Source organism: Dipodomys ordii, unplaced genomic scaffold (genome assembly GCF_000151885.1).
Source record: "Dipodomys ordii isolate 6190 unplaced genomic scaffold, Dord_2.0 Scaffold17, whole genome shotgun sequence".
Lineage (NCBI taxonomy): Eukaryota > Metazoa > Chordata > Mammalia > Rodentia > Heteromyidae > Dipodomys > Dipodomys ordii.
This window is the reverse complement of record NW_012267233.1, coordinates 17,073,064-17,082,567: the sequence shown is the minus strand read 5'-3', so window position 1 is coordinate 17,082,567 and position 9,504 is coordinate 17,073,064. Positions and strand designations below refer to the sequence as shown.

The 9,504-nt window shown below is 39.6% G+C and overlaps 1 pseudogene; it reads left to right on the top strand.

Moving 5' to 3' along the window:
- Positions 1-6,467: 6,467 nt before the first annotated feature.
- Positions 6,468-7,310, top strand: LOC105982727 (annotated as a pseudogene).
- The last annotated feature ends 2,194 nt before the right edge of the window (positions 7,311-9,504 follow it).

The following is a 9,504-nucleotide window of genomic DNA, read 5'->3' as shown; positions in this document are numbered from 1 at the left end:
ACAAACACAAAATATTCCTCAAGGCAGGACAGCATGATCAAGGATATGAATTACAGGTCAGGAAACTGCAGAAACCTATGATGAACAAATAAGAAACCAGAAAAGAACTTTAGGTTGAAACAAAAATTTTAATTAATGGAGGAGAAAATAGACCAAGATCACAGTAAAATGATGAATTAGGAAAAAAGACACAAAACCATAAAGGGCCATTATTAAGCAATAAGAGAGAAAAAATTAAAATGGGCCATTAAATGACTAGTATATTGTATGAATGTACATGTAAGTCATTGTAGAGGAAAAAGAACAAAATACAGGAAAAAGGAAGAAATCTATAATATTACATGCAGAAGATCACAAATAGGGAAGACACAGCTCACACAGTAAAATTGGATGCTGGAAAGCAATAGCCTTCAAATTGTATAGAAGAAACCTGATAATCTCTATGCCCTGCCAAACTATGGATTAGTGAGGCTGAGTGGGGATGGAGGTCTCTTTATATAGCATCCTGTGTGTTGTTTCTTAGAGAAGGCTGTATTCATCATTTTTTGATCATTCATCATAGCTGTGACCAAATTTTGAGAAAATAAATTAAAGGAAGAATGATTTATTTTGGCTCAGTCTATCAGAGGGTTGACTTAAAAGATGCTTAGTCCCATATGCATGGACAAAAATCATGGTGGAGGGATCTGCTGGCAGAGGAACTACTTCCCTCATGGCAAACAAGATGCAGACCACGAGAGTGAGACTGCACACCAAGTATAACCTTCATTGACCTACTTCCTCCAAGTAGGTCTCACTTCTTGAAGTTTCTAGAACCTCCAAGAATAGTACCACCAGATAAAGAAAAGCACTGGATGTATGAGCCTATGGTGGATATTTCCTTTTGCAGTTTGAACAAGGAGGGGAAAAAAGAGCAGAATATGGGAACAAGGAAGTAAATAATAAAGAATGAGCCACCCAAAAGAGAGAGAAGAAAGAAGAAGAGAGCAACTCAGGACCCTGAGATTTCCTGGATGAACTAGAACAGTTTTTTCAAGATACAAAAGGAAAATGTAGGGTTCCACAAGGAATGTTACCAAATAAAAATAAATAAATAATACATAAATACCACAAAGCAGATTTTTTTTTTAACTATAGGAATGATACAGCTAAGTCTTTGATGGCAAAGGCAATGTGGAAAAGAAATCTCCATAAACCCTAAAGACACATGGTTGCCATGGAATGAAATACAACCAAAGCTCTATGATCCTTGGTTGTGTTAATGATTATTTAGGTTTACTGATATTTAATATATTAACTATAACATAGCAATGGTAATCAATCCGTTCACACCCTTATCACAGTTTATTACAAAAGGATCTATCCAAATGAACTTAAAAAAGGCATACATCAAAATGTGCATTTCACAATATAAATTTCAAAAGATTCAAATTCTAAATGGTTGTATTTTACATGTCTTTTAGGAAAGAAAAATGAAAGATCTGTTTTGACGTTTTAGTTGTAGACACTGCCTTATACATTGTTTGAAAATCTGTTTAAAATCAGAAATGAATATCATCTGCCTTTGGAATACAGGGCCTAAAGTTTTCTAATGATGATAAAGATATTGATGTTGAATATTCTAGTGAATAAAGTTGAAATGATATTTTTCCATAAAATGTTAGAAAAGAGATTAACATTATATCATAATTGCTTAATTAGTGCAATATTCAGCATAATTTGTGATTTACATACATAGTGCTACATTATTAAATTAAACATGATTTAATATATCAAAATATACTGTGTTTGAAATCTGCAAAGCTGAACCAAACAGCAGAAAGTCACTACACTGAACTGAAAATATCCTTCGCAATATTTCTACCAGGCTATAAACAACTTTGTCAGAATGAACCAATATAGGATATGGAAATGAACTAACCAGACTGAGGAGAGAGAGCAATGTAGAAACAGCACAACCCTGAATTGCCTAGTAAGGAGCAAATGGCAAGCCAAATATTGGCACCTTTCATCAATATCAACCTGAGATTATGACTAAAACTTGATAAGTGATAATGATAATAATAAATAATAAGTGATAAATATGGGTGTGTGTTAGTTTCTATGGATGCATTGGCATTACAATTCTTTCCTACAGAATACCCAGAAACACATCTTCTTGCTAGCTTCAAACTTTATTGTCTGCTACTGCTGATTTGCCTCTCTTGAAATTCTTTCAACTCTACCCAAGCAGAACTAATGGTTTTGAAGAAACTGAGATGTTTCTAATGGTTTTTCTCTTCTCATTCTCTGTGTTGCTTTTGGAAGTTTCATTCAAGTTCTCAAGCTCAATGGCTCTTTTGGGGATGAGTGCATGGAAGGAGACAATATCTTGCTATGTAGCCCCGTCTACCCTTGAGTTAGAGATCTTCTTGCCTTTGCTTCCTAAGTGCTGGAATAATAGGCATGTACCACCATGCATAGCCTCAATTGTCTTTGATTGAAGGTTCTTATAATAGTCTCATCACCAAAAACTGAAATGTTTGAAAGGATATTCATATTAAGTATCTTGAATTAATCACTGCATTCCATAATGTACTATATACATATAACATTGCATGTGTTTTATAAATGTATACAATCACAAGCTGCAAATATTAAATGTAAAATTCTATAAGTTATTATACCTTGAAATGAACCCACTGCCTATTAACATCACCGATGACAGTTTTAAGCTCTGTCCATCACTGGTCACTTTCTTCCCTTCACCAGATTTTGATTTCATTGTTTGAAGAGGAATTCTTCAGCAGACTGAGCTCAGGGACTTTGGGGTAGTTCTGATCAAGAGGCAGCTTCAAAAACCTATTCATGGGATGTTGATGATTTACAAAATTTGATATTTAGTTCCCATACCCTCTTGATTTTCAGAACAATATTTTCCAGATGCTATTTGAGAGGCACCATAGAGTAGTGACTGAGTACTAATTTTTACACTTGATGGAATCCTTGCAAATATTAACCTGCACAGACCACTTATTGCCTTTAACTCTTCATTTTCTCACCTGTGAACTGGTATTATCTACTTGCAGAGTTGTGAGGACTGAAAATATTAATATTTATAAAGTATTTTATAGGCTTTAGGAAGTGTGCAGAATGTAAAAAAATGCTTTAGATATAAAATGTATGAGGAAGATTTATGAAGACCTCTTGGGTTTTGAATTTTTAGTATGCTCAAAATGAGCTTGGAACATTTTCTCCCCTTGTTTTATTTACATTATATGTGCATGTATTATGCCAATGAAATGTTTCATTATGATATGACCATACATGTATAAAATGTTATAATGCTTAAATGCATGCATGTTTTCTAATATTTCCTTCATCCCTCTCCTCCTTCTTAAAAAAGTTTTGACAGGTTTCACTCTTCTATTTTCATCAAGGTGTGTATTTTGACAATTTTCATTGCCTTTCTCCCTCTCCTTTCATCCCCTCCCATCCTGTTAATATCAAAACGATTTTACATTTTTGCCATTCAATTTTAAGGCCTAGATTCCACATATGAGAAAGAGTAGGTGATTGCTATCCTTTAAGATGTAGTTTATTCAGTATAACATGGTGGTCTCTAGTTTCCTCTTCCTGCATAAATGTCATAATTTTATTCTTCTTTATGACTGAATGGTACTCTGTCATGTATATATACCACGTTTTCTTTACCCATTTATTGGCTAATGAGCACTTAGGCTGGTTCTACACTTTTTATTATTGCTATAAACATGGGTGTGCAGGTATCTCATCTGTATGTTGAGTTATATTCCCCTGGATCTAGGTTGAGGAATGGTATAACAGAAAAGGTGAAAACCACTAATCACTCCACAATGGGGAACCAGTGAATTAAAATGGGATGTGTCCATAGTATCCTGTAAAGCCATTGAAAATATAATATAGAAAAACATCTGTTGACTATGAAAATGTATGATATATCTTGACATGAAAGCAAGCTAGGCTTCATTCACATCCAGTGGCAAACAAGTATCTTGAAATGCATATGCTGCCACCTTGCAAAATTCCATTAAAGGTAGCAGTTAGGAGATGCAAATCTAGCAGAGCGTTCACTTCTGAATTTCTTCTCAATTACTGGAAGCTTCTTTGAAGTAGTCATCTGCAGCATATTTGAGAAAATATCCTAAAATACAATACAGAATTTTTTTCTTAAGGGGCTGGGAAGATGGCTCAGTGGTAGAGTGCTTGCCTTGCATACATGAGGCCCTGGGTTCGATTCCTCAGCACCACATAAGCAAAAAGAAAAAAGCCAGAAGTGGTGCTGTGGCTCAAATGGTAGAGCGCTAGCCTTGAGCTGAAGAGCTGAGGGACAGCACCCAGGCCCAGAGTTCAGGCCCCACGACCAGACCCCCTCCCCCCCCCAAAAAAAATGAATTTATGTCTTGAACTTGTGGCTTCAAGTTACTTTTCCTCTTTATTCTTAAGTTGATGGCTGAATATCATCCACATCAGTCCTGTAAATAAGAAACCCATCTCTGTATTTTTATTCTCAGCTTGCTCCCCACAGGCCATCACTCCACTCCCTTCTGTTTCAGTAATTTGTCTCTTTTCAGTCATTCTTTCTGATCCCTCCCACTGTGGTCTTATTTTAAACCTTCAACACTTGTTACTGGGTAGGTAAAAATCTTCTCAAAATATTTTCCTTTAACCAGTCTCTTCTCACTGTATTCTATCCCTTCATATACATTTCCCTCAACATCAAATTCAATTGATAAATTTGTGTTGAGTCCTATGGCTTAAAATGTATAACTATCTTAGCATGTTATATTACACTCTTCATTAACAATTGCAATTTTAATCTCATACACTGCCCTCCAAGAATCCTTGCTATTCTCTATGTAAGTCCTGGAAAGTGGGACTCATTAGGTTAAGGCCTGGAAATCCCTCATGCCTGTGTGGGACAATCCTGACTCCTTAGTGACCAGCAACACCTTTGTTTCCCTTCCCCACTTCCCCACGTTGTCCTAGTTAATCCTTGCTTTATCTTCCCCTGCCATCACTGATCCCAGAGTAAGTATTAGTTCCACCTACTTATATATCATTACAACTTCATTTTACAACAATCAGCAACCCAAATTGAGCCTATATTTTTCACATCTTCATTCAATTAAAAATAGCTTTAATGCCTGCATTCTGTTATACCTTAGGTACTCTATAAAATTGTGTGAGTAAAGCAATGTGTGAGGTACACAGGGCATCTAATTGTGGGGCTGAAATACTGGAAAGCAGAGCATACAGAAAGGCAAATGGCAACCTATGATGTGCACCATCACACAGGTCAAGAGAGCGAAATACCAGAGTACAGCCTTGAGAGGTAACTTGACATAGAGTGTTGAGGGTGGACCTCAGGGTAGAGGCAGCATTTGAGCTGAAACCTGAAGAGGAGATCAAGAGAATTGTTTGAAGAGCTCAGAGAGAAAGAATCCAGGCTTTGGAGTAGAAAGCATAATGGGTTCTGAGAAATGAAGGGTCAGTGTGGCTACTGCCACACTGCAGTTGCTAATGAAGAGTGTAATATAACATGCTAAGATAGTTATACATTTTAAGCCATAGGACTCAACACAAATTTATCAATTGAATTTGATGTTGAGGGAAATGTATATGAAGGGATAGAATACAGTGAGAAGAGACTGGTTAAAGGAAAATATTTTGAGAAGATTTTTACCTACCCAGTAACAAGTGTTGAAGGTTTAAAATATGACAGTGGGAGGGATCAGAAAGGTGGAAGAGAAGGATGGAGGGCCGGGGGCAGGGGCTGAACTTTGTTAGGTCTTGGGAAGATTGGGATTTCCTTTTGTGAGGAGTGTAAAAATTCTTAGAGAATTAAATGTTTTATTTGCATTGTGTGTGTGTGTGTGTGTGTGTCTGTGTGTGTGTGTGTGTGTGTGTGTGTGTGTGTGTGTCTGTGTATGTGCACATACGCACTCCAATATGCCTGTCATGAGGTTTGAACTCAGGGCCTGGGCAATATCCCTGAAGATTTTTTGTTTTTGTTTTTTTGCTCAAGGCTGATACTCTATCACTTGAACCACAGCTCTACTTATGTCTTTTTGTTGATTAATTGGGGATAAGAAACTGATGGACTTTCTTGCCTTGGGCTGGCTTTGAGCCATGGGCCACAGATCTCAGCTTTCTGAGTAGCTAGGATTACAGGCATGAACCATCAAATTAAACTAGCCCAGACTCTGACAGTGATGAGTGCACCCTTCAGGAGCAAGGAGCAAAGGAGCAGGGTGGGAAGATCCCCACCTGAGGAAGCTAAGTGTCCCTTGAATTCCGCCCCAGAAGTAGGCGCCTGGGATCCGAGAGCCTTGTGTAGCAATTACGGCTGCAGCACGTCCTAGAAGTTGATCACTTGTTCCCCTGTGGCTTCACTCCTGGCCTCTCAAGACCCCAGGATCCCCTCGATCTCAGAGGAGAGTTCCAGAATGAAAAGCAAGAAAGATGTTGCAGCATCTGGCAGTGAGACTGAAGAGGACAGCAGGGCCATCTCCCGGGACCTCTCTTCCTCAACTGGCTCAGGCAAGAGGAGAAGGCGGGCAACCTACCCAGGGCGCCTGGTCAGATTCTTTGAGGCTGGCTCTATGAGCACGGATACAATGCCTATCCTTCTGAGCAAGAAAAGCATTGACTGACCCACCAGACACACCTGTCCACACTCCAAGTGTGTAACGGGTTCATCAATGCCCGCCGCAGGCTCCTTCCAGACGTGCTGAGGAAGAAGGCAAAGATCCCAGTCAGTTCACCATCTCCAGCTGTGGGGCCAAAATGTCTGAAGCCAGCTCTGTGGAGGTTGCCATGGGCATCAAAACCTCATGCCAGCTCTAGAGGAAAGCCCATTTCATTCCTGCACAGCTGGACCTAACCCAACTCTGGTAGGGAGATCACTGTCTCCGAAACCCACATCCCCGGAATCAGTTTTGGCTCGTCCATCCGTGGTCTGCCATACCACTGTGAATGCATTGAAAGACCGGCCTCTTGCTCTCTGCCAGCCAGTTGGTGTGGGACATAGCACAGCCGATAGGAGCCAGCACAGACACCGCACTCATGTACCCAGAAGATGCTTGTAAAAGTACACACACACACACACACACACACACACACACAGTGGTCTTTCCAACACTCCTCCCTGCCCCCTACTCCAGGATTTTAGTGGATTTCAGCTTCTAGTGGATGTTGCACTCAAACAGGCTGCTGAGATGGAGCTTCAGGCCAAGCTTACAGCTTCACCCGCTTTGCAAGCAAAACACTTCTCCAAAACGTTGTCATGATTGCTGGGGTGATGGCAAGATTGAATGGCATTATTATACATATTTTAATTCATATTTGCATACAGCCTTGCTCAAATGAAGCTTCCTGTTACTGATGTTTTCAATGGAATACCGTCATTACAAGAATATAAACTCAGAGCTACTGTAGAAACAAAGGGTTTTCTTCTTTCTTTCTTTCCTTAATGTTTTTTGGTAGCTTATTCATAATGTGAGCTGTTTCCCAATATCATGTGATTTTTTGTATACCCCCCCAGCTTTTTGTTGGTGTTTTTCAGACTGTACAATACTTAAAGAACTTACAACATCTTTTGATTCCTGTGTGAAACAGGGTGTCCAATACTGTTTAATTAATACATTTCAATGTATTTTTTCAAACAAGTATAGATCTAGTCGATTGGTACCTTTTTATCATGATGCATAATAAAGTATTTTCTTTAAAAAGGTAAAATAGCCAAGCCTTATTTTAATTTTTAAAATTTGAAAACTTCCCTTTCTTCCTCCCTCCCTCCCTCTCCTCCTCCTCCTCCCCCTCCTCCTCCTCCTTCTCTCTCTCTCTCCCCTTCTCTCTGTCTCTCTCCCTCCCCTCTTACTCCATCCTTCCCTCTGACTCCTCTCCTTCCCTCCCCCTCTCTTTACTGGTACCAGGGTTTGAACTCTAGGCCATGAATTTGAACCACATCTCTAGCCAAACAACTTGCTGGTTATTTTGAAGATGGAATCTCATAGATTCCATCTTCTGCCTAGGCTAGCTTTGAACCACAGTCTTCTGGATCTCAGCTTCCTGAGTACTTGACTACCAATGTGAGTGACAACACATTACTTTACTCTAGCTCTGCTTCACGGGTGGTCTTACATTTGGATCTTAAATGTCTCCATAGGCTCATGTGTTGAGAGCTTGGTTCCCAGCAGATATGACTGCAGAAAGGCGGTAGAACCTTTATGATGGTGGGACCTTGGAAAGGAAATTAGGTCCTGGAGGCATATGACATTTGATATTGGGTCCCAGGTCTCTTCCCCTGTCTCTTGCCTTCTGCCCACTATAAGATCTGCCTGCATCTTCCAATACGCACTCTCTGTCATCATATTCTCCCTTGCTGCCGGTCTAAGTTATAGATAGGGCCATGGAGTGTAACCTCTGAAATTATGGGTCCAAACAAACCTTCCCCCATCAGGTCAACTATCTCAGGTATTCTCTCGTGGTGACAGAAAGATGACTAACACAAAAGGATTAGAAAGGCCCTGGTTACAACACACAAAAGAAAGAGCTTTCAGTAGTCCTGCTGAGACATAATGACACCTTGCAGAAGAGAGGTGGCCTTGAGGAGTGAGTGCAACTTCAATGGATTGGGACTACTTCCTGAAAAAGCAATAACAAAATCTGCTGACAGACCAAAAGAGGAGAAGACGCCTCAGTTTGGTGTCAGACGCTGGCCCGTGGATTTGCTGCTCCTGAAAGAGGATGGAACTGTAGTCTACAATAAGCAGTTCTTCTCAGTGTTCTCACTGTGACTCATAAACAACAATCTTGACCTTCTCACTTGGACTATGCAATTGCAATCTGACCCAGATAGCCAAGCTCAGGAAACTCCCTGATTGCTGTCTATTTGACTCCTCCTGACCCCACCACCCCCAGCTATTGCTGTGCATCTGGTATGACATCAGCCATAGTGGCTCTGCTTTCCTCATCACTGTATCTTCTGCAGTCAGCACGAAGATGACAGACCCCAGGTGCACTGGATTGTTTGCTGAGCTAATGCATCTATTAGAAGTCAATTGCCAATAAAGTCATTATAGTTTATTTCACAGTTCAGGCTAGGCTCTTTACATTTACATTTGTAAGCTTCTCTATCTTCAAATTAAAGATTTAATTCAGATCTTACTAAGGGGAAGGAACTCAACTTGTTGTACCCAAATGACCCAGATATCATTATTGATGAGTTGTGACTAAATAGATCATAAAATGAAGATTTCGTATCTTGACACCTATTTGGATCACTTCCATTTATGTTTTCAAATGTTTTTCTCACTTTCATATCTTTTAGTGGAATGAAAGAGCCAGGGAAGTTATTATCTTTCTAATGTTCTTCTTGTTTTCATGGGGCCATCAGAGCTGGAGAAGACTAGTCATAGCAATGCAAAGGCATTCAGCAGTATGACTCTCTGAACCACTTTCATTTTTTAACTTGGCATTATA